The sequence below is a fragment of the Amia ocellicauda genome, chromosome 10 (genome assembly GCF_036373705.1).
Source record: "Amia ocellicauda isolate fAmiCal2 chromosome 10, fAmiCal2.hap1, whole genome shotgun sequence".
In the NCBI taxonomy this organism is placed as follows: Eukaryota; Metazoa; Chordata; class Actinopteri; order Amiiformes; family Amiidae; genus Amia; species Amia ocellicauda.
In genome coordinates, this window is record NC_089859.1 from 43,002,447 (window position 1) to 43,023,403 (window position 20,957).

Below are 20,957 nucleotides of genomic sequence, written 5' to 3' on the forward strand. Positions count from 1 at the left end.
ACACAGTCCTGTTCCTTCACAAACAAGAAGACACAGTCAAGTCTATGGTAACCCTAAGAAACCATGCTCCTCGGTTATTGGTGTCAATGGATCTCATTATCCTGAAACTTTCATGATCGAAACATGGAATACTGTTTGTCAGTTTCCATAAAACTATGCATTAAGAGTAATGCAACAGTCACTTATCATTTTGAGCAGCTGTATCAATTGATAGTTAGATCTTTGTAATGAAATGAATAGACAGTGATCTCAGATGTAATGTGTGAATTGCATTTTGAAATGGTAATACTTTGATGTAAGTTGTGTCATTTTAGTTCAATGAACAAATGATCTGAGGTTGATGTGTATTGTATCCAAGCAATTGTAAAAAAGTGTTAGAGTTTTGAAAAATGTGCATTTTGATCATCGAGTGTGAGTTTAGTGTCTAGAGTTTTGAAAAATGACATCAAGGTTCTGAAATGAGTGCCAAAGTGATTGTAAAAAAGTGTAATATCAGGGGACAGTGGCTATTAGTGATCTGGCCTTCCGTGGCCTCTGTATTAATGTAACAGGTCACATTGTATGTGTACACTGATACTTGATAGTATAATATAGTACAAGTAAAAAACATACATAGGTATCATAGAAGTATTTTGCAGAAATGATTATGGATAGTTATCAAAATGGAGAGGAAATGCTAAATCCAGTCTCCCCAGGCTGAGCTTCTATTGCTGCACCTGCTGGCCCCACTATATGGATAGAGCCACACCAAGTACAAGAGTCTCCCCATTGCTATTTATATCTCCCTATCCAGTCTTCTTTAAGTGTCAGGGTGGGGTGCCTATTCCCCTGCATGCTTTGAAACCTATAGCACCTGGGACGCACACTTGGGATCCGGTTCCTCTGCCCCTCACATACACATGAGGAATCCCAGGTGCTCAATACGTCATACTGTCTCTTTCATCTCATGTGTAAACTATGGACAAATACATGACTAAACGTGTTTAGTTGCTTTTCCCAGAATGCTTTGTGCCACGATATGCAAATAAGGGGGACTATGATTGGCTCCCTGACATTACCCACACTGCGACTGATGCTACCCATTTCACTACCCAACAAAGACCCATAATATGCGTGTATGCATAGTATGTGTGTGTGTTTCTGTGTGTGTCTGTGTCTGTCTGTCTGTGTGTGAAAGTGTGTGTGTGTCTGTCTGTCTGTCTGTCATGTAACTTGCACATCTGTGAGGGCACCACTAATGCAGAAAGAGATGTACACATATTGTTTATTTTCCATATATATGTATGTATGTATGTATGCATGTCCAATTGCTTTGACAATACAAATGAATTGAATTGAGAGGGAGAGAGAGAGAGTAAGAGAGAGAGAGAGAGACAGACAGACAGACAGACAGAGAGACACACACACACACACACACACACACACAGAGAGCCAGCCAGCCAGCTCAGCGATGACATGACGAGCCTCTCTCAGCTTACTGCTATGACATCACAGAGCACGTACATTCCGTTTAACAAATCGTTAAACAAAAAAGGTTATAAACACATTGACTACAATACCGGTTAGTAAGACGAAGGTGAGTCTCTCGTTAGTATTATTAGTCAGACATTAAATAACTACGCAGGTTAGTATTTATGTCAGGTAACTTCTCGTTATATATATATCAGTCTCATTTACATTTAGGTGCCGAGAAAGATCCTATTTGTTACCACAATTTCCCTTAACTGATTATTATTCAATGATTAAGGATAGGCAAGGCCACCAATAATCTAATGTCTATTAACTTGTGTCAATTTCAGACTAAACAGTTAAACAGGAATGAGAAGATATTTCTCGGCGTTGACAGATTTTATTTCTAAAATTATCAACAAAACAGTTTAATGCAACTCACATTTATATTTAAGAAAACTAAATGATATTACACATTCTAGAGTTATGAATCACAGATTAACATTTCTAATTGATTTCTCAAATGTCATGAATCACAAACTCCAAACTGTTAAAGTTATGTGAACTTCATCGCAGAGAGGCCTCTCTGGCTTCGGGCTCAGATAACAGCACACGGCACGAGGTCCGTGTGGTTTGGAACAAAGGCAGTCCGGTTCGGCTTTGTCCAAGAACTTCCACTCAGTCGATGCACCTGGAAGTTGGGGTTTCGCGAATGTAGAGTCTTTTCCAAACAGATTTTCCTATGGTTTGAAGGCTCCAAGGTTGTGCACAAAATCTTCTTTGTAAGCACGGTTCCACCGTAGTTACTTGAAGACGAAGTCTTTGAGGAAAGCAGGGCCCTGTTTGTTCCAAGGGTCAAGTTTCTTAAGACTCAAATAGCTATTTAAGTGACTGACACTTTCGTATTCAGTCGACTTAGTCAATTGTCCAGCTGTAAAACTCCACTGATCAGGTGGGTCTGTGAAGTTATTTATTTAATAAAGTCCTTTAAAATAATTCTTCGCTCAATCTCCTTCTCATAGTTTAACTCTTCTGTTGCCGGCAAAGACTTGGTTGGTTTCTGATTCCGGTTCTGGCAACAGAGCTACAGGTTGAGCTGTGGCAGCGAGTTTCTGGTTCAGGTGAGAGAGAGAGAGAGAGAAAGACTGTCCGCTGTTCCTTATAGTCTGTCAGATCAGTAGGTGATTGGTCCCTGAGTTCTTGAGATTGGATTTCGGTTTCAGCCCCCAGTGTCCTATTGGAGGGAGGCTTTATTTATGACTGATGTCAATCCATGCCATCTTTTGGAAATGCCGGTTGGCCTGGGTTCGTAGCTCTATGTCGGGATTTCGGCTCTCATCCACTTCAAAGAGTTTTTATCACCTACAGGCCCCTTTCTCCAGACATCTCATAGCAGAATTCCAAACTATTTGGCCTCTTCTCGGTGCCATCCTCCCCAAAACTGTCACTTTGATGCAAACCAGTTCCAAGCTGATGAGCTAAGGAAATCTGATAACTTTGGGGGGGGAGAGGTCTTCTTTAGATCAGTGCTTCAGCTCAGAGCCCAAATGCTCTTATCCAAATACACCCAACATAACGCTACATATGTATGTATGTATGTATATATGTGTAGAAGGAAAATTAGAAATTATTTTCTTACACCTGTTTTTCTCTCTTGTATACTTAAGAAAGATACGGTCAAGCTAGAAGGTCAGCCCAGAAGATAGTTTGATTTCTGTTTGTTATTTACGATGAGAACCTTGGAGACATTGTCAAACGGTATGACCTACGTGCCTGTTCCCTAAAACCATGTGTTGACCTATGAACTCTGTTCTATAATGATATATGTTCTGCTTAGTTAGCCTTTAAGATAACATAGTAATGACTTTCTAGCATGTATGGATGTATGTATGTATGTATATATATATATATATATATATATGTATGTATGTCCAATTGCTTTGACAATACAAATGAATTGAATTCAGAGGAAGAGAGAGAGAGAGAGAGAGAGACAGACAGACAGACAGACAGCTCAGCGATGACATCACGAGCCTCTCTCAGCTGACTGCTATGACATCACAGTGCACGTACATTCCGTTGCTTGTCGTCTGTCAACCACTCAGTCACTGCTAGCCAGACTGTCCCTAAGACAAAGTGTACAATACTTCAATTATATCTCCTCCAGACAGATAAAGAGTATTAAGAGCTACGATGAAGTTACCCAGGAGACGTAAAAAGCTTGCATCACCTTGTATTTCCTGGAGGTCACCCATCCAAGTACTAACCAGGCCCTGGCCCGTTTAGTTTCCAAGGTCTGATGAGATCGGGCACGTTCAGGACGGTGTGGCCGCAAGCCGAGATGCCTGGCTGCATGATGTCTCTTAAAGGCTGGCGGGTATTGACGGAAGTTCCAGCAAAAAAAAAAGAAATAAGAAAAATGGAGGGAAAAATATCAGTGCAGCAAAGGGTGTTAAATGTAGCTGGGTACGTGTACAATACTTCAATTATATCTCCTCCAGACAGAAAGCGAGTATTAAGAGCTACGATGAAGTTACCCAAGTGATGTAAAAAGCTTGCAGCACCTGGTATCTCCAGGAGGTCTCCCATCTAAGTACTGACCAGGCCCTGCCCCGTTTAGCTTCCGAGATCTGACGAGATCGTGCGCATTCAGGATGGTGTGGCCACAAGCCGAGATGCCTGGCTGCATGATGTCTCTTAAAGGCTGGAGGATATTGACAGAACTTCCAGCAAAATAAAGAAGAAAAAAGAAAAATGGAGGGAAAAATATCAGTGCAGCAAAGGGAGTTGAAAGTAGCCGGGTACGTGTACAATTCTTCAATTATATCTCCTCCAGACAGAAAGAGAGTATTAAGAGCTATGATGAAGTTACCCAGGAGACGTAAGAAGCTTGCAGCACCTGGTATTTCCAGGAGGTCTCCCATCCAAGTACAGAATAGACACTGCCCCGTTTAGCTTCCGAGATCTGATGAGATTGGGCGCGTTCAGGACGGTGTGGCCGCAAACCAAGAGGCCTGGCTGCATGATGTCTCTTAAAGGCTGGCGGGTATTGACGGAACTGCCAGCAAAAAAAAAAGAAATAAGAAAAATGGAGTGAAAAATTTCAGTGCAGCAAAGGGAGTTGAAAGTAGCCGGGTACGTGTACAATTCTTCAATTATATCTCCTCCAGACAGAAAGAGAGTATTAAGAGCTATGATGAAGTTACCCAGGAGACGTAAGAAGCTTGCAGCACCTGGTATTTCCAGGAGGTCACCCATCCAAGTACTGACCAGGCCCTGCCCCGTTCAGCTTCCGAGATCTGACAAGATCGGGCGCGTTCAGGACGGTGTGGCCGCAAGCCGAGAGGCCTGGCTGCATGATGTCTCTTAAAGGCTGGCGGGTATTGACGGAACTTCCAGCAAATAAAAAAAAAAAAAGAAAAAAAGAAAAACGGAGGGAAAAAAATCAGTGCAGCAAAGGGTGTTGACAGTAGCCGGGTACGTGTACAATTCTTCAATTAAATCTCCTCCAGACAGAAAGAGAGTATTAAAAGCTACGACGAAGTTCCCCAGGTGACGAAAAAAGCTTGCAGCGCCTGGAATTTCCAGAAGGTCTCACATTCAAGTAATGACCAGGCCCTGCCCAGTTTAGCTTCCGAGAGCTGACGAGATGGGGCGCGTTCAGGACGGTGTGGCCGCAAGCCAAGAGGCCTTGCTGCATGATGTCTCTTAAAGGCTGGCGGATATTGACGGAACTTCCAGAAAAAAGAAAAAAGAAAAAGAAAAATAAAAAGATGGATGGAAAAATATCAGTGCAGCAAAGGGTGTTGACAGTAGCTGGGTACGTGTACAATACTTCAATTATATCTCCTCCAGACAGAAAGAGAGTATTAAGAGCTACGATAAAGTTACCCAGGAGACGTAAAAGCTTGCAGCACCAGGTATTTCCAGGAGGTCTCACATTCAAGTACTGACCAGGTCCTGCCCCGTTTAGCTTCCGAGATCTGACGAGATCGGGCACGTTCAGGATGGTGTGGCCACAAGCCGAGATTCCTGGCTGCCTGATGTCTCTTAACGGCTGGCGGGTATTGACGGAATTTCCAGCAAAAAAAAAAAAAAAAAAATAGAAAAATGGAGGGAAAAATATCAGTGCAGGAGAGGTTGTTGAAAGTAGCCGGGTACGTGTACAATTCTTCAATTATATCTCCTCCAGACAGAAAGAGAGTATTAAGAGCTACGATGAAGTTACCCAAGTGATGTAAAAAGCTTGCAGCACCTGGTATTTCCAGGAGGTCTCCCATCTGAGTACTGACCAGGCCCTGCCCCGTTTAGCTTCCGAGATCTGACGAGATCGGGCGCATTCAGGACGGTGTGGCCGCAAACCAAGAGGCCTGGCTGCATGATGTCTCTTAAAGGCTGGCGGGTATTGACGGAACTGCCAGCAAAAAAAAAGAAATAAGAAAAATGGATGGAAAAATTTCAGTGCAGCAAAGGGTGTTGAAAGTAGCCGGGTACGTGTACAATACTTCAATTATATCTCCTCCAGACAGAAAGAGAGTATTAAGAGCTACGATGAAGTTACCCAAGTGACGTAATAAGCTTGCAGCTCCTGGTATTTCCAGGAGGTCTCCCATCCAAGTACTGATCAGGCCCTGCCCCGTTTAGCTTCCGAGATCTGACGAGATCGGGCGCATTCAGGACGGTGTGGCCACAAGCCAAGACGCCTGGCTTCATGATGTCTCTTAAAGGTTGGTGGGTATTGACGGAACTTCCAGCAGAAAAATAAAATAAAAATAAAAATAAAAAAATGGATGGAAAAATATCAGTGCAGGAAAGGGTGTTGAAAGTAGCCGGGTACGTATACAATTCTTCAATTATATCTCCTCCAGACAGATAGAGAGTATTAAGAGCTACGATGAAGTTACCCAGGAGACGTAAAAAGCTTGCAGGACCTGGTATTTCTAGGAGTTCTCACATTCAAGTACTGACCAGGCCCTGCCCCGTTTAGCTTCCGAGATCTGATGAGTTCGGGCGCGTTCAGGACAATGTGTCCGCATGCCAAGAGGCCTGGCTGCATGATGTCTCTTAAAGGCTGGAGGGTATTGACGGAACTTCCAGCAAAATAAAGAAGAAAAAAGAAAAATGGAGGGAAAAATATCAGTGCAGCAAAGGCTGTTGAAAGTAGCCAGGTACGTGTACAATACTTCAATTATATCTCTTCCAGACAGATAGAGAGTATTAAGAGCTACGATGAAGTTACCCAGGAGACGTAAAAAGCTTTCAGTACCTGGTTTTTCCAGGAGGTCTCCCATCCAAGTACTGACCAGGCCCTGCCCCGTTTTGCTTCCAAGATCTGACAAGATCGGGCGCGTTCAGGACGGTGTGGCCGCAAGCCAAGCGGCCTGGCTGCATGATGTCTCTTAAAGGCTGGAGGGTATTGACAGAACTTCCAGCAAAAAAAAATAATAATAAGAAAAATGGAGGGAAAAATATCAGTGCAGCAAAGGCTGTTGAAAGTAGCAGGGTACGTGTACAATTCCTCAATTATAACACCTCCAGACAGATAGAGAGTATTAAGAGCTACGATGAAGTTACCCAGGAGACGTAAAAGGCTTGCAGCACCTGGTATTTCCAGGAGGTCTCCCATCCAAGTACTGACCAGGCCCTGCCCCGTTTAGTTTCCGAGATCTGACGAGATCGGGCGCATTCAGTACGGTGTGGCCACAAGCCGAGAGTCCTGGCTGCATGATGTCTCTTAAAGACTGGCGGGTATTGACGGAACTTCCAGCAAAAAAAAAAGAAAAAAATAAATAGAAAAATGGAGGGAAAAATATCAGTGCAGCAAGGGGTGTTGAATGTAGCCGGTTACGTGAACAATTCTTCAATTATATCTCCTCCAGACAGAAAGAGAGTGTTAAGAGCTACGATAAAGTTACCCAGGAGACGTAAAAAGCTTGCAGCACCAGGTATTTCCAGGAGGTCCCACATTCAAGTAATGACCAGGCCCTGCCCCGTTTAGCTTCCGAGATCTAACGAGATCAGGCGCGTTCAGGACAATGTGGCCGCAAGCCAAGAGGCCTGGCTGCATGATGTCTCTTAAAGGCTGGTGGGTATTGACGGAACTTCCAGCAAAAAAAAAAAAAAAAAAAAAGAAAAATAGAGGGAAAAATACCAGTGCAGCAAAGGGTGTTGAAAGTAGCCGGGTACGTGTACAATTCTTCAATTATATATTCTCCAGACAGAAAGAGAGTATTAAGAGCTACGATGAAGTTCCCCAGGAGACGTAAAAAGCTGGCAGCACCTGGTATTTCCAGACGATCTCCCATCCAAGTACTGACCAGGTCCTGTCCCGTTTAGTTTCCGAGATCTACCGAGATCGGGCGCGTTCAGGACTGTGTGTCCGCAAGCCGAGAGGCCTGGTTGCATGATGTCTCTTAAAGGCTGGCGGATATTGACGGAACTTCCAGAAATAATAATAAAGAAAAAGAAAAATGGAGGGAAAAATATCAGTGCAGCAATGGGTGTTGAAAGTAACCGGGTACGTGTACAATACTTCAATTATATCTCCTCCAGACAGAAAGAGAGTATTAAGAGCTACGATAAACTTACCCAGCAGACGTAAAAAGCTTGCAGCACCTGGTATTTCCAGGAGGTCTCCCATCCAAGTACTGACCAGGCCCTGCCCCATTCAGTTTCCGAGATCTGACGAGATCGGGCGCGTTCAGGATGGTGTGGCCGCAAGCCGAGATCCTGGCTGCATGATGTCTCTTAAAGGCTGGCGGGTATTGACGGAACTGCCAGCAAAAAAAAAAAAGAGAAATGGAGGGAGAAATACCAGTGCAGCAAAGGGTGTTGAAAGTAGCCGGGTACGTGTACAATACTTGAATTATATCTCCTCCAGACAGAAAGAGAGTATTAAGAGCTACGATGAAGTTACCCAGGAGTTGTAAAAGCTTGCAGCACCAGGTATTTCCAGGAGGTCTCACATTCAAGTACTGACCAGGTCCTGCCACGTTTAGCTTCCGAGATCTGACGAGATCGGGCGCGTTCAGGATGGTGTGGCCGCAAGCCGAGACGCCTGGCTGCATGATGTCTCTTAAAGGCTGGCGGGTATTGACGGAACTGCCAGCAAAAAAAAAAAAAGAGAAATGGTGGTAAAAATATCAGTGCAGCAAAGGGTGTTGAAAGTAGCGAGGTACGTGTACAATTCTTCAATTATATCTCCTCCAGATTGAAAGAGAGTATTAAGAGCTACGATGAAGTTACACAGGAGACGTAAAAAGCTTGCAGCACCTGGTATTTCCAGGAGGAAACCCATCCAAGTACTGACCAGGCCCTGCCCCGTTTGGCTTCCGAGATCTGACGAGATCGGGCGCGTTCAGGACGGTGTGGCCGCAAGCCAAGATGCCTGGCGGCATGATGTCTCTTAAAGGCTGGCGGGTATTGACGGAACAGCCAGCAAAAAAAAAAAGAGAAATGGAGGGAAAAATATCAGTGCAGCTAAGGCTGTTGAAAGTAGCCGGGTACGTGTACAACTCTTCAATTATATCTCCTCCAGACAGAAAGAGAGAATTAAGAGCTACGATGAAGTTACCCAGGAGACGTAAAAAGTTTGCAGCACCTCGTATTTCCAGAAGGTCACCCATAAAAGTACTGACCAGGCCCTGCCCCGTTTAAATTCTGAGATCTGATGAGATCGGGCGCGTTCAGGACGGTGTGGCCGCAAGCCGAGAGGCCTGGCTGCATGATGTCTCTTAATGGCTGGCGGGTATTGACAGAACTTCCAGCAAAAAAAAAAAAAAAAAAAAAAAAGAAAAAGAAGAATGGAGGGAAAAATATCAGTGCAGTAATGGGTTTTGAAAGTAGCCGGGTACGTGTACAATTCTTCAATTATATCTCCTCCGAACAGAAAGAGAGTATTAAGAGCTACGATGAAGTTACACAGGAGACGTAAAAAGCTTGCAGCACCTGGTATTTCCAGGAGGAAACCCATCCAAGTACTGACCAGGCCCTGCCCCGTTTGGCTTCCGAGATCTGACGAGATCGGGCGCGTTCAGGACGGTGTGGCCGCAAGCCAAGATGCCTGGCGGCATGATGTCTCTTAAAGGCTGGCGGGTATTGACGGAACAGCCAGCAAAAAAAAAAAGAGAAATGGAGGGAAAAATATCAGTGCAGCTAAGGCTGTTGAAAGTAGCCGGGTACGTGTACAACTCTTCAATTATATCTCCTCCAGACAGAAAGAGAGAATTAAGAGCTACGATGAAGTTACCCAGGAGACGTAAAAAGTTTGCAGCACCTCGTATTTCCAGAAGGTCACCCATAAAAGTACTGACCAGGCCCTGCCCCGTTTAAATTCTGAGATCTGACGAGATCGGGCGCGTTCAGGACGGTGTGGCCGCAAGCCGAGAGGCCTGGCTGCATGATGTCTCTTAATGGCTGGCGGGGATTGACAGAACTTCCAGCAAAAAAAAAAAAAAAAAAAAAAAGAAAAAGAAGAATGGAGGGAAAAATATCAGTGCAGTAATGGGTTTTGAAAGTAGCCGGGTACGTGTACAATTCTTCAATTATATCTCCTCCGAACAGAAAGAGAGTATTAAGAGCTACGATGAAGTTACCCAGGAGACGTAAAAAGCTTGCAGCACCTGGCATTTCTAGGAGGTCACCCATCCAAGTACTGACCAGGCCCTGCCCCGTTTAAATTCCGAGATCTGACGAGATCGGGCGCGTTCAGGACGGTGTGGCCGCAAGCCGAGATGTCTGGCTGCATGATGTTTCTTAAAGGCTGGCGGGTATTGACGGAACTGCCAGCAAAAAAAAAAAAGAAAAATAGAGGGAAATATACCAGTGCAGCAAAGGGTGTTGAAAGTAGCCGGGTACGTGTACAATTCTTCAATTATATCTCCTGGAGACAGAAAGAGAGTATTAAGAGCTACGATGAAGTTACCCAGGAGACGTAAAAAGCTTGCAGCACCTGGTATTTCTAGGAGGTCTCCCATCCAAGTACTGACCAGGCCCTGCCCCGTTTAGCTTCCGAGATCTGACGAGATCGGGCGCATTCAGGACGGTGTGGCCGCAAGCCGAGAGGCCTGGCTTCATGATGTCTCTTAATGGCTGGCGGGTGTTGACGGAACTTCCAGCAAAAAAAAAAAAAAAAAAAAAAGAAAAAGAAAAATGGAGGGAAAAATATCAGTGCAGTAATGGGTTTTGAAAGTAGCCGGTTACGTGTACAATACTTCAATTATATCTCCTCCAGACAGATAGAGAGTATTAAGAGCTACGATAAAGTTACCCAGGAGACGTAAAAGCTTGCAGCACCAGGTATTTCCAGGAGGTCTCACATTCATGTACTGACCAGGTCCTGCCCCGTTTAGCTTCCGAGATCTGACGAGATCGGGCGCGTTCAGGATGGTGTGGCCGCAAGCCGAGATGCCTGGCTGCATGATGTCTCTTAAAGGCTGGCGGGTATTGACGGAACTGCCAGCAAAAAAAAAAAAGAAAAATAGAGGGAAATATACCAGTGCAGCAAAGGGTGTTGAAAGTAGCCGGGTACGTGTACAATTCTTCAATTATATCTCCTGGAGACAGAAAGAGAGTATTAAGAGTTACGATGAAGTTACCCAGGATACGTAAAAAGCTTGCAGCACCTGGTATTTCTAGGAGGTCTCCCATCCAAGTACTGACCAGGCCCTGCCCCGTTTAGCTTCCGAGATCTGACGAGATCGGGCGCATTCAGGACGGTGTGGCCGCAAGCCGAGAGGCCTGGCTACATGATGTCTCTTAAAGGCTGGCGGATATTGACGGAACTTCCAGCAAAAAAATAAAATAAAAAGAAAAATGGAGGGAAAAATATCAGTGCAGCAAAGGGTGTTGAAAGTAGCCTAGTACGTGTACAATTCTTCAATTATATCTCCTCCAGACAGAAAGAGAGTATTAAGAGCTACGATGAAGTTACCCAGGAGACGTAAAAGGCTTGCAGCACCTGGTATTTCTCGGAGGTCTCCCATCCAAGTACTGACCAGGCCCTGCCCCGTTTAGCTTCCGAGATCTGACGAGATCGGGCGCGTTCAGGATGGTGTGGCCGCAAGCCAAGATGCCTGGCTGCATGATGTTTCTTAAAGGCTGGCGGGTATTGACGGAACTGCCAGCAAAAAAAAAAAAGAAAAATAGAGGGAAATATACCAGTGCAGCAAAGGGTGTTGAAAGTAGCCGGGTACGTGTACAATTCTTCAATTATATCTCCTGGAGACAGAAAGAGAGTATTAAGAGCTACGATGAAGTTACCCAGGAGACGTAAAAAGCTTGCAGCACCTGGTATTTCTAGGAGGTCTCCCATCCAAGTACTGACCAGGCCCTGCCCCGTTTAGCTTCCGAGATCTGACGAGATCGGGCGCATTCAGGACGGTGTGGCCGCAAGCCGAGAGGCCTGGCTTCATGATGTCTCTTAATGGCTGGCGGGTGTTGACGGAACTTCCAGCAAAAAAAAAAAAAAAAAAAAAAGAAAAAGAAAAATGGAGGGAAAAATATCAGTGCAGTAATGGGTTTTGAAAGTAGCCGGTTACGTGTACAATACTTCAATTATATCTCCTCCAGACAGATAGAGAGTATTAAGAGCTACGATAAAGTTACCCAGGAGACGTAAAAGCTTGCAGCACCAGGTATTTCCAGGAGGTCTCACATTCATGTACTGACCAGGTCCTGCCCCGTTTAGCTTCCGAGATCTGACGAGATCGGGCGCGTTCAGGATGGTGTGGCCGCAAGCCGAGATGCCTGGCTGCATGATGTCTCTTAAAGGCTGGCGGGTATTGACGGAACTGCCAGCAAAAAAAAAAAAGAAAAATAGAGGGAAATATACCAGTGCAGCAAAGGGTGTTGAAAGTAGCCGGGTACGTGTACAATTCTTCAATTATATCTCCTGGAGACAGAAAGAGAGTATTAAGAGTTACGATGAAGTTACCCAGGATACGTAAAAAGCTTGCAGCACCTGGTATTTCTAGGAGGTCTCCCATCCAAGTACTGACCAGGCCCTGCCCCGTTTAGCTTCCGAGATCTGACGAGATCGGGCGCATTCAGGACGGTGTGGCCGCAAGCCGAGAGGCCTGGCTACATGATGTCTCTTAATGGCTGGCGGGTATTGACGGAACTTCCAGCAAAAAACAAAAAAAAAAAAAAAAGAAAAAGAAAAATGGAGGGAAAAATATCAGTGCAGTAATGGGTTTTGAAAGTAGCCGGGTACGTGTACAATACTTCAATTATATCTCCTCCAGACAGATAGAGAGTATTAAGAGCTACGATAAAGTTACCCAGGAGACGTAAAAGCTTGCAGCACCAGGTATTTCCAGGAGGTCTCACATTCATGTACTGACCAGGTCCTGCCCCGTTTAGCTTCCGAGATCTGACGAGATCGGGCGCGTTCAGGATGGTGTGGCCGCAAGCCGAGATGCCTGGCTGCATGATGTCTCTTAAAGGCTGGCGGGTATTGACGGAACTGCCAGCAAAAAAAAAAAAGAAAAATAGAGGGAAATATACCAGTGCAGCACAGGGTGTTGAAAGTAGCCGGGTACGTGTACAATTCTTCAATTATATCTCCTGGAGAAAGATAGAGAGTATTAAGAGCTACGATGAAGTTACCCAGGAGACGTAAAAAGCTTGCAGCACCTGGTATTTCCAGGAGGTCACACATCCAAGTACTGACCAGGCCCTGCCCCGTTTAGCTTCCGAAATCTGATATGATCGGGCGCGTTCAGGACGGTGTGACTACAAGCCAAGAGGCCTGGCTGCATGATGTCTCTTAAAGGCTGGCGGATATTGACGGAACTTCCAGCAAAAAAATAAAATAAAAAGAAAAATGGAGGGAAAAATATCAGTGCAGCAAAGGGTGTTGAAAGTAGTCTAGTACGTGTACAATTCTTCAATTATATCTCCTGGAGACAGAAAGAGAGTATTAAGAGCTGCGATGAAGTTACCCAGGAGACGTAAAAGGCTTGCAGCACCTGGTATTTCTAGGAGGTCTCCCATCCAAGTACTGACCAGGCCCTGCCCCGTTTAGCTTCCGAGATCTGACGAGATCGGGCGCATTCAGGACAGTGTGGCCGCAAGCCAAGAGGCCTGGCTGCATGATGTCTCTTAAAGGTTGGCGGGTATTGACGGAACTTCCAGCAAAAAAAAAAAAAAAAAAGAAAAATGGATGGAAAAATATCAGTGCAGCAATGGGTGTTGACAGTAGCTGGGTACGTGTACAATACTTCATATATATCTCCTCCAGACAGATAGAGAGTATTAAGAGCTACGATAAAGTTACCCAGGAGACGTAAAAGCTTGCAGCACCAGGTATTTCCAGGAGGTCTCACATTCATGTACCGACCAGGTCCTGCCCCGTTTAGCTTCCAAGATCTGACGAGATCGGGCGAGTTCAGGATGGTGTGGCCGCAAGCCGAGATGCCTGGCTGCATGATGTCTCTTAAAGGCTGGCGGGTATTGACGGAATTTCCAGCAAAAAAAAAAAAAAAAATGGATGGAAAAATATCAGTGCAGCAAAGGGTGTTGACAGTAGCTGGGTACGTGTACAATACTTCAATTATAACTCCTCCAGACAGATAGAGAGTATTAAGAGCTACGATAAAGTTACCCAGGAGACGTAAAAGCTTGCAGCACGAGGTATTTCCAGGAGGTCTCACATTCATGTACTGACCAGGTCCTGCCCCGTTTAGCTTCCGAGATCTGACGAGATCGGGCGCGTTCAGGATGGTGTGGCCGCAAGCCGAGATGCCTGGCTGCATGATGTCTCTTAAAGGCTGGCGGGTATTGACGGAACTGCCAGCAAAAAAAAAAAAGAAAAATAGAGGGAAATATACCAGTGCAGCAAAGGGTGTTGAAAGTAGCCGGGTAAGTGTACAATTCTTCAATTATATCTCCTGGAGACAGAAAGAGAGAATTAAGAGCTACGATGAAGTTACCCAGGAGACGTAAAAAGCTTGCAGCACCTGGTATTTCCAGGAGGTCTCCCATCCAAGTACTGAGCAGGCCCTGCCCCGTTTAGCTTCCGAAATCTGATATGATCGGGCGCGTTCTGGACGGTGTGACTATAAGCCAAGAGGCCTGGCTGCATGATGTCTCTTAAAGGCTGGCGGATATTGACGGAACTTCCAGCAAAAAAATAAAATAAAAAGAAAAATGGAGGGAAAAATATCAGTGCAGCAAAGGGTATTGACAGTAGCTGGGTACGTGTACAATTCTTCAATTATATCTCCTCCAGACAGAAAGAGAGAATTAAGAGCTATGATAAAGTTACCCAGGAGACGTAAAAGCTTGCAGCACCAGGTATTTCCAGGAGGTCTCCCATCCAAGTACTGACCAGGTCCTGCCCCGTTTAGCTTCCGAGATCTTACGAGATCGGGCACGTTCAGGACGGTGTGGCCGCAAGCCAAGAGGCCTGGCTGCATGATGTCTCTTAAAGGTTGGCGGGTATTGATGGAACTTCCAGCAAAAAAAAAAAACAAAAAAAAAGAAAAAAGAAAAATGGATGGAAAAATATCAGTGCAGCAAAGGGTGTTGACAGTAGCTGGATACGTGTACAATACTTCAATTATATCTCCTCCAGACAGAGAGAGAGTATTAAGAGCTACGATAAAGTTACCCAGGAGACGTAAAAGCTTGCAGCACTAGGTATTTCCAGGAGGTCTCACTTTCATGTACTGACCAGGTCCTGCCCCGTTTAGCTTCCGAGATCTGACGAGATCGGGCGCGTTCAGGATGGTGTGGCCGCAAGTCGAGATGCCTGGCTGCATGATGTCTCTTAAAGGCTGGCGGGTATTGACGGAACTGCCAGCAAAAAAAAAAAAGAAAAATAGAGGGAAATATACCAGTGCAGCAAAGGGTGTTGAAAGTAGCCGGGTACGTGTACAATTCTTCAATTATATCTCCTGGAGACAGAAAGAGAGTATTAAGAGCTACGATGAAGTTACCCAGGAGACGTAAAAAGCTTGCAGCACCTGGTATTTCTAGGAGGTCTCCCATCCAAGTACTGACCAGGCCCTGCCCCGTTTAGCTTCCCGAGATCTGACAAGATCGGGCGCGTTCAGGATGGTGTGGCCGCAAGCCGAGATGCCTGGCTGCATGATGTCTCTTAAAGGCTGGCGGGTATTGACGGAACTTCCAGCAAAAAAAAAAAAAAAAAAAAAAAAAAAAGAAAAATGGATGGAAAAATATCAGTGCAGCAAAGGGTATTGACAGTAGCTGGGTTCGTGTACAATTCTTCAATTATATCTCCTCCAGACAGAAAGAGAGAATTAAGAGCTACGATAAAGTTACCCAGGAGACGTAAAAGCTTGCAGCACCAGGTATTTCCAGGAGGTCTCCCATCCAAGTACTGACCAGGTCCTGCCCCGTTTAGCTTCCGAGATCTTACGAGATCGGGCACGTTCAGGACGGTGTGGCCGCAAGCCAAGAGGCCTGGCTGCATGATGTCTCTTAAAGGTTGGCGGGTATTGACGGAACTTCCAGCAAAAAAAAAAAACAAAAAAAGAAAAAAGAAAAATGGATGGAAAAATATCAGTGCAGCAAAGGGTGTTGACAGTAGCTGGATACGTGTACAATACTTCAATTATATCTCCTCCAGACAGAGAGAGAGTATTAAGAGCTACGATAAAGTTACCCAGGAGACGTAAAAGCTTGCAGCACTAGGTATTTCCAGGAGGTCTCACTTTCATGTACTGACCAGGTCCTGCCCCGTTTAGCTTCCGAGATCTGACGAGATCGGGCGCGTTCAGGATGGTGTGGCCGCAAGCCGAGATGCCTGGCTGCATGATGTCTCTTAAAGGCTGGCGGGTATTGACGGAACTGCCAGCAAAAAAAAAAAAGAAAAATGGAGGGAAATATACCAGTGCAGCAAAGGGTGTTGAAAGTAGCCGGGTACGTGTACAATTCTTCAATTATATCTCCTGGAGACAGAAAGAGAGTATTAAGAGCTACGATGAAGTTACCCAGGAGACGTAAAAAGCTTGCAGCACCTGGTATTTCTAGGAGGTCTCCCATCCAAGTACTGACCAGGCCCTGCCCCGTTTAGCTTCCCGAGATCTGACAAGATCGGGCGCGTTCAGGATGGTGTGGCCGCAAGCCGAGATGCCTGGCTGCATGATGTCTCTTAAAGGCTGGCGGGTATTGACGGAACTTCCAGCAAAAAAAAAATGGATAAAGAAAAATGGAGGGAAAAATATCAGTGCAGCAATGGGTGTTGAAAGTAGCCGGGTACGTGTACAATACTTCAATTATATCTCCTCCAGACAGAAAGAGAGTATTAAGAGCTACGATGAACTCACCTAAAGGATTATTAGGAACACCATACTAATACTGTGTTTGACCCCCTTTCGCCTTCAGAACTGCTTTAATTCTACGTGGCATTGCTTCAACAAGGTGCTGAAAGCATTCTTTAGAAATGTTGGCCCATATTGATAGGATAGCATCTTGCAGTTGATGGAGATTTGTGGGATGCACATCCAGGGCACGAAGCTCCCGTTCCACCACATCCCAAAGATGCTCCATTGGGTTGAGATCTGGTGACTGTGGGGGCCAGTTTAGTACAGTGAACTCATTGTCATGTTCAAGAAACCAATTTGAAATGATTCGACCTTTGTGACATGGTGCATTATCCTGCTGGAAGTAGCCATCAGAGGATGGGTACATGGTGGTCAAAAAGGGATGGACATGGTCAGAAACAATGCTCAGGTAGGCCGTAGCATTTAAACGATGCCCAATTGGTACTAAGGGGCCTAAAGTGTGCCAAGAAGACATCCCCCACACCATTACACCACCACCACCAGCCTGCACAGTGGTAACAAGACATGATGGATCCATGTTCTCATTCTGTTTACGCCAAATTCTGACTCTACCATCTGAATGTCTCACCTCTTTTTCCTATTTGTAGTGGAGATGAGTGGTACCCGGTGGGGTCTTCTGCTGTTGTAGCCCATCCGCCTCAAGGTTGTACGTGTTGTGGCTTCACAAATGCTTTGCTGCATACCTCATTTGTAACTAGTGGTTATTTCAGTCAAAGTTGCTCTTCTATCAGCTTGAATCAGTCGGCCCATTCTCCTCTGACCTCTTGCATCAACAAGGCATTTTCGCCCACAGGACTGCCGCATACTGGATGTTTTTCCCTTTTCACACCATTCTTTGTAAACCCTAGAAATGGTTGTGCGTGAAAATCCCAGTAACTGAGCAGATTGTGAAATACTCAGACCGGCCCGTCTGGCACCAACAACCATGCCACGCTCAAAATTGCTTAAATCACCTTTCATTCCCATTCAGACATTCAGTTTGGAGTTCAGGAGATTGTCTTGACCAGGACCACACCCCTAAATGCATTGAAGCAACTGCCATGTGATTGGTTGATTAGATAATTGCATTAATGAGAAATTGAACAGGTGTTCCTAATAATCCTTTAGGTGAGTGTATATGTATGTATGTGTATGTATGTCCAATTGCTTTGACAATACAAATGAAATGAATTGAGAGAGAGAGAGAGAGAGAGAGAGAGAGAGAGAGAGAGAGAGAGAGAGAGAGAGGAATATGAGCTCCTAAAAAACATTTGTTTTTATACATAAGCGGATTTAATTTGTGATTTACAAATGAATATATAGCACTATAAACATACACAGAAGACATGGAATAGAAATCCAGAAGAAAAAGTATTCAAAAAATAATAATTTTAAGAGAAACACAAAAAGAAGAAAGCAGAGAGACAGTTCAGGAAGAAAAGTCAGAAAAGAAAAGCTGAAGACAAGAATTGGAGGTAAGAGACAAATAATTAAACAAAAAAATATGTATTAATAAAATAAATAAGCATTCTCAGTAGTTGACTCAGCCAATGAAAATGCAGAGCTCCGATTTGAATAGAGTGACAGTAGGAGAGAGCCCAACTGCCACTGAGACTGATAGAAATCTATCGAACAGCAGTCTGACTGCAGAGCTGCCTTTTGAAATCCGATACCCTGAAGACATTCGCTCTGCACAGGCTAAGAAGGACTACAAACAAGCTGTGATGAGAGCATCTCCTGAGACCCTCATCCTAGACTACACCGGTAAAGGAGAAAACAGGGTCAAGAACAATCTACTGTTCTACACCGCCTTTCACAAAACCCTGTGCCAGACATACCCCAATAACAACAAGAGGGGCATTAGCAGAGGCAGGCAGATCTCAGTGCTGGTAGAGAAAGACACAGACAGTGTGATGCTCACTTTTAATGTATACCACAACGGGACCATCATGGTGCAGGGCAGCGAGAGCAGCCTGGACCAATTAGCTCTCGGCTTCCACACCTCAAAGCAGCAGACTGAGGTAGAGAAACAAGAGCCAGAGCCGGCCACCCTGCAGTCTGCCCCCAGCCACACGGAGCCAGACAGTGCCCCATCTCCCACAGACTGCCCCCCTGTCTCCCCAAAACTCTCCAGCAACATTAAAACACTAAAGGAATGCCTATCAGTGCTGGAGCTGGAGTTTGCGGAGTTCAGGGAGCAGACCTTGAGCACCCTGGCCCAGACCTCCTTGTGTGATCAGCTCCGGGATGAGATGCACAGACTAAAGATGCAGCACAAGGCTGAGATCCATGAGCTGAGAGCAGCAGTGAGAGACCTGGAGGAGCAGAGCCAAACCCTGAGGACGGAGCTGCGCAGAGCGAGGGAGGAGCTGACCTGGACACCCCAGCACAGCTAGCTGAGGAGCCTGCAGAGCCAGCTGGAGGAGCTAAGAGAGGAGCTACACATCACTGGAGCACAGAGACTGCACTGCACTGACCCCACAACACCTCCAACCCCTGACGCACCCACTGATCCACCCACACTCCCCACCACTCCTGACACACCCACTATCACCAGACCTGCCACTAATACACAACCCCCTGAAACGCCACTCCCCCAAAACACACCCGCTGCCCCCACCACTCCCGACGCAAACCCGGAGTGGCAGGTCAACGCAGAGGTGGTCATTCTGAGCGAATCCAATGGGAAGTTCCTGGTTGAGAGGCGCCTCTTCCCTGGGCGAAAAGTGAAAAAGCTTTGGTGCTCCACAGCACAGAGAGCCCTGGAGCTGCTCTCCAAGAGGAGGCTTTGCCAAGTCAAACACATCCTCATCCACACCGGCACTAACGACCTGAGTGCCCGCAGGGGCGATGTGGCCTCAGCCCTGAGACAGGTAGCAACGAAAGCCACAGAGGAATTCCCAACTGCCAAAATTTCCATCTCCACACTGCTGCCCCGCACAGACGTGCCCCTGCACATCATCCAGGCCATCAACGCAGAAGTGTCCCGAAGATGTGCCCTCCTCCCCAACGTCCACCTGGCACACCACTGAGACATCCAGCCACATCACCTGTATGACCACGTCCACCTCAACAAGACGGGTGTGAGGATCATCTCAAAGGTCCTCAAGGACACAACCCTGGGCCGAAACCCCACACACCCCCACCTCGAGACCAGTAGCAAACCCCCCAGCCCCCGGCCACATCCCCAGCCACCGGCTCCACCCCAGCCCCAGCCCCTGAGACCCCGCGGCCCCATTCCCCACCCCCCCATCCCCAGAGGGCCCGTCCAGCACAGCAGAGCGGACAGCCGGGGACCAGCACAGCCACACAGCCACGCAGCAGCGGCTTCCAGAGCCTGGAGGCCCGATGCTGCCCAGCTGGCCCAGATAAGGCAACTCCTCAGTGTCATCTGTTCCACACTGCTGAGTTAACTGAGCCTCAACACACATATATATGGTTGTGGAGATGGAGAGTAAGAAAAAATGTGATTTAATTATTCTGATATTTTGATGCAAACATAAAATCTTTGAGTGATTATTATGTATATCCATATATAATTATTAATAGTAATATAATATCAGTTGTAGACCACAAATTAAACTTTCTTATGTAGAAGAGACAAGTATAATAAAATATATTAACATGTCCTTTAAAATAAGCAGTTGGAATATGCAGGGTTTACGCTCCTCAACTTTTGGAATGAAGAGCACAGGCCCTGAACTGATCAACACTGTAAATAGTTCAGATGTTTTCATTCTTGTAGAGACTTGGTGCTGTGCAGATATGTCTATACACTGGATGGATACAATGGATACAGGGAGCTGATTGTGCCCTCCTATATAAAACCCAAAGTCAGGTGTGGCAGGGCCTCGTGGGGGATTATCGTGTGGTACAGGGAGGAGCTCCGAGCAGCCCTATGCCCAGTACAGAGAGGAGACACACACCTGTGGATGAAAATCAGAAAAGACACCCTACAAAATAACACAGATATATACCTATGTGCAATTTATATGCCACCCGCAGACTCCCCCTACTATAATGAGGAAGGCTTTCATGAGCTTCAAAACGAAATCTGCCACTTCCAGACCCTGGGCTCTGTACTGCTGTGTGGCGATCTCAATGCCAGGACTGGCAGAGAGATGGACTACATCAATACAGAGGGGAACACACACCTGTTCGGAGACTCCCCGCTGTGCCACACACACACCTCCACACTGACACAGCCACGACAGCGTG

The 20,957-nt window shown here is 45.9% G+C and overlaps 14 non-coding genes and 25 pseudogenes across 14 annotated transcripts; all 39 read right to left on the reverse strand.

Annotated features, from left to right (window-relative positions):
* Positions 1–3,667: 3,667 nt before the first annotated feature.
* LOC136761510 (uncharacterized) lies at positions 3,668–3,786 on the reverse strand (annotated as a pseudogene).
* Positions 3,787–4,001: 215 nt separating this feature from the next.
* On the reverse strand, positions 4,002–4,120 carry LOC136760918 (uncharacterized; annotated as a pseudogene).
* Positions 4,121–4,336: 216 nt separating this feature from the next.
* On the reverse strand, positions 4,337–4,455 carry LOC136761955 (uncharacterized; annotated as a pseudogene).
* A 215-nt stretch (positions 4,456–4,670) lies between these two features.
* LOC136760628 (5S ribosomal RNA) lies at positions 4,671–4,789 on the reverse strand. Its single transcript, XR_010820247.1, has one exon. It is a non-coding gene; the product is annotated as a 5S ribosomal RNA (ribosomal RNA).
* Positions 4,790–5,012: 223 nt separating this feature from the next.
* Positions 5,013–5,131, reverse strand: LOC136762148 (uncharacterized; annotated as a pseudogene).
* Positions 5,132–5,354: 223 nt separating this feature from the next.
* Positions 5,355–5,473, reverse strand: LOC136761166 (uncharacterized; annotated as a pseudogene).
* Positions 5,474–5,692: 219 nt separating this feature from the next.
* Positions 5,693–5,811, reverse strand: LOC136761644 (5S ribosomal RNA). The gene has a single exon (XR_010820377.1). It is a non-coding gene; the product is annotated as a 5S ribosomal RNA (ribosomal RNA).
* A 214-nt stretch (positions 5,812–6,025) lies between these two features.
* LOC136762461 (5S ribosomal RNA) lies at positions 6,026–6,144 on the reverse strand. The gene has a single exon (XR_010820660.1). It is a non-coding gene; the product is annotated as a 5S ribosomal RNA (ribosomal RNA).
* A 224-nt stretch (positions 6,145–6,368) lies between these two features.
* Positions 6,369–6,487, reverse strand: LOC136761841 (uncharacterized; annotated as a pseudogene).
* Positions 6,488–6,703: 216 nt separating this feature from the next.
* On the reverse strand, positions 6,704–6,822 carry LOC136761702 (uncharacterized; annotated as a pseudogene).
* A 216-nt stretch (positions 6,823–7,038) lies between these two features.
* LOC136760745 (uncharacterized) lies at positions 7,039–7,157 on the reverse strand (annotated as a pseudogene).
* Positions 7,158–7,379: 222 nt separating this feature from the next.
* LOC136761858 (uncharacterized) lies at positions 7,380–7,498 on the reverse strand (annotated as a pseudogene).
* A 219-nt stretch (positions 7,499–7,717) lies between these two features.
* On the reverse strand, positions 7,718–7,836 carry LOC136762158 (uncharacterized; annotated as a pseudogene).
* Positions 7,837–8,052: 216 nt separating this feature from the next.
* LOC136761007 (uncharacterized) lies at positions 8,053–8,171 on the reverse strand (annotated as a pseudogene).
* A 208-nt stretch (positions 8,172–8,379) lies between these two features.
* On the reverse strand, positions 8,380–8,498 carry LOC136761223 (uncharacterized; annotated as a pseudogene).
* A 211-nt stretch (positions 8,499–8,709) lies between these two features.
* LOC136762548 (5S ribosomal RNA) lies at positions 8,710–8,828 on the reverse strand. Its single transcript, XR_010820745.1, has one exon. It is a non-coding gene; the product is annotated as a 5S ribosomal RNA (ribosomal RNA).
* A 209-nt stretch (positions 8,829–9,037) lies between these two features.
* Positions 9,038–9,156, reverse strand: LOC136761712 (uncharacterized; annotated as a pseudogene).
* Positions 9,157–9,384: 228 nt separating this feature from the next.
* LOC136762550 (5S ribosomal RNA) lies at positions 9,385–9,503 on the reverse strand. Its single transcript, XR_010820746.1, has one exon. It is a non-coding gene; the product is annotated as a 5S ribosomal RNA (ribosomal RNA).
* Positions 9,504–9,712: 209 nt separating this feature from the next.
* On the reverse strand, positions 9,713–9,831 carry LOC136761783 (uncharacterized; annotated as a pseudogene).
* A 227-nt stretch (positions 9,832–10,058) lies between these two features.
* Positions 10,059–10,177, reverse strand: LOC136762659 (5S ribosomal RNA). Its single transcript, XR_010820853.1, has one exon. It is a non-coding gene; the product is annotated as a 5S ribosomal RNA (ribosomal RNA).
* Positions 10,178–10,387: 210 nt separating this feature from the next.
* LOC136760926 (5S ribosomal RNA) lies at positions 10,388–10,506 on the reverse strand. The gene has a single exon (XR_010820302.1). It is a non-coding gene; the product is annotated as a 5S ribosomal RNA (ribosomal RNA).
* A 225-nt stretch (positions 10,507–10,731) lies between these two features.
* Positions 10,732–10,850, reverse strand: LOC136761211 (uncharacterized; annotated as a pseudogene).
* A 210-nt stretch (positions 10,851–11,060) lies between these two features.
* LOC136760937 (5S ribosomal RNA) lies at positions 11,061–11,179 on the reverse strand. Its single transcript, XR_010820303.1, has one exon. It is a non-coding gene; the product is annotated as a 5S ribosomal RNA (ribosomal RNA).
* Positions 11,180–11,395: 216 nt separating this feature from the next.
* On the reverse strand, positions 11,396–11,514 carry LOC136762401 (5S ribosomal RNA). Its single transcript, XR_010820601.1, has one exon. It is a non-coding gene; the product is annotated as a 5S ribosomal RNA (ribosomal RNA).
* A 210-nt stretch (positions 11,515–11,724) lies between these two features.
* Positions 11,725–11,843, reverse strand: LOC136760948 (5S ribosomal RNA). Its single transcript, XR_010820304.1, has one exon. It is a non-coding gene; the product is annotated as a 5S ribosomal RNA (ribosomal RNA).
* A 225-nt stretch (positions 11,844–12,068) lies between these two features.
* LOC136761212 (uncharacterized) lies at positions 12,069–12,187 on the reverse strand (annotated as a pseudogene).
* Positions 12,188–12,397: 210 nt separating this feature from the next.
* Positions 12,398–12,516, reverse strand: LOC136760959 (5S ribosomal RNA). The gene has a single exon (XR_010820305.1). It is a non-coding gene; the product is annotated as a 5S ribosomal RNA (ribosomal RNA).
* A 226-nt stretch (positions 12,517–12,742) lies between these two features.
* LOC136761213 (uncharacterized) lies at positions 12,743–12,861 on the reverse strand (annotated as a pseudogene).
* A 210-nt stretch (positions 12,862–13,071) lies between these two features.
* On the reverse strand, positions 13,072–13,190 carry LOC136761370 (uncharacterized; annotated as a pseudogene).
* Positions 13,191–13,406: 216 nt separating this feature from the next.
* Positions 13,407–13,525, reverse strand: LOC136762368 (5S ribosomal RNA). The gene has a single exon (XR_010820569.1). It is a non-coding gene; the product is annotated as a 5S ribosomal RNA (ribosomal RNA).
* Positions 13,526–13,740: 215 nt separating this feature from the next.
* LOC136761900 (uncharacterized) lies at positions 13,741–13,859 on the reverse strand (annotated as a pseudogene).
* Positions 13,860–14,067: 208 nt separating this feature from the next.
* LOC136761688 (uncharacterized) lies at positions 14,068–14,186 on the reverse strand (annotated as a pseudogene).
* Positions 14,187–14,396: 210 nt separating this feature from the next.
* On the reverse strand, positions 14,397–14,515 carry LOC136761862 (uncharacterized; annotated as a pseudogene).
* Positions 14,516–14,730: 215 nt separating this feature from the next.
* LOC136762588 (5S ribosomal RNA) lies at positions 14,731–14,849 on the reverse strand. Its single transcript, XR_010820783.1, has one exon. It is a non-coding gene; the product is annotated as a 5S ribosomal RNA (ribosomal RNA).
* A 226-nt stretch (positions 14,850–15,075) lies between these two features.
* On the reverse strand, positions 15,076–15,194 carry LOC136761994 (uncharacterized; annotated as a pseudogene).
* A 210-nt stretch (positions 15,195–15,404) lies between these two features.
* LOC136761039 (uncharacterized) lies at positions 15,405–15,524 on the reverse strand (annotated as a pseudogene).
* Positions 15,525–15,749: 225 nt separating this feature from the next.
* On the reverse strand, positions 15,750–15,868 carry LOC136762589 (5S ribosomal RNA). The gene has a single exon (XR_010820784.1). It is a non-coding gene; the product is annotated as a 5S ribosomal RNA (ribosomal RNA).
* A 224-nt stretch (positions 15,869–16,092) lies between these two features.
* LOC136761816 (uncharacterized) lies at positions 16,093–16,211 on the reverse strand (annotated as a pseudogene).
* A 210-nt stretch (positions 16,212–16,421) lies between these two features.
* Positions 16,422–16,541, reverse strand: LOC136761040 (uncharacterized; annotated as a pseudogene).
* Positions 16,542–20,957: the final 4,416 nt, after the last annotated feature.